Below are 717 nucleotides of genomic sequence, written 5' to 3' on the forward strand. Positions count from 1 at the left end.
AAGATTGGCTCATTCTAGAGAGAGATCATTCTCCAGACCTTACAGGTGTTTAGGTAGAAATTCACTTTCTCAAATGACTTTTCCTTGCAAGGAATGTTTCTGTGAATTCAGGGCTTTGGGTGAAGATGAAAGTGCTGAAATATTCAACATCTGTGTAGTAAATTTAAGTAAAAAACAAAAGAGAGACTCTTGGTATGAATGTAAGCTATTATAGCCATTATGGAAAACCATATGGAGGTTCCTTACAAAGCAAAATAAACACTGTAGCATCTACTTTGTGGTATCTATCTGAAGATAATGAAATCAGTATATCAGAATGCAATGTACACCTATGTTTAACGCAGTATGAAGCATGACTGTCGATACAAAGAATCAGTGGGGGCTAAAGAGGTGGCCCATCAGCTAATAATGACTATTCTTGCAGAAGACCCTGACTTGGATGGCAGCACCCACAGCATGTGGTTCACAATTGTCTATAACTCCAGATCTGGACAGCTCCAGATGTTGCTGGCTTCTGAGAGCATTGGTCCTCATGTGTACATACTTACATGCATGGCATGGGCACATACACACTCAAGAATTATAAAAAATAAATCTACATAAGAAGGTATAAAATCGAGCTGGGCGTGGTGGCGCACGCCTTTAATCCCAGCACTCGGGAGGCAGAGGCAGGCGGATTTCTGAGTTCGAGGCCAGCCTGGTCTACAAAGTGAGTTC

Source organism: Mus caroli, chromosome 10 (genome assembly GCF_900094665.2).
Source record: "Mus caroli chromosome 10, CAROLI_EIJ_v1.1, whole genome shotgun sequence".
Classification (NCBI taxonomy): Eukaryota; Metazoa; Chordata; class Mammalia; order Rodentia; family Muridae; genus Mus; species Mus caroli.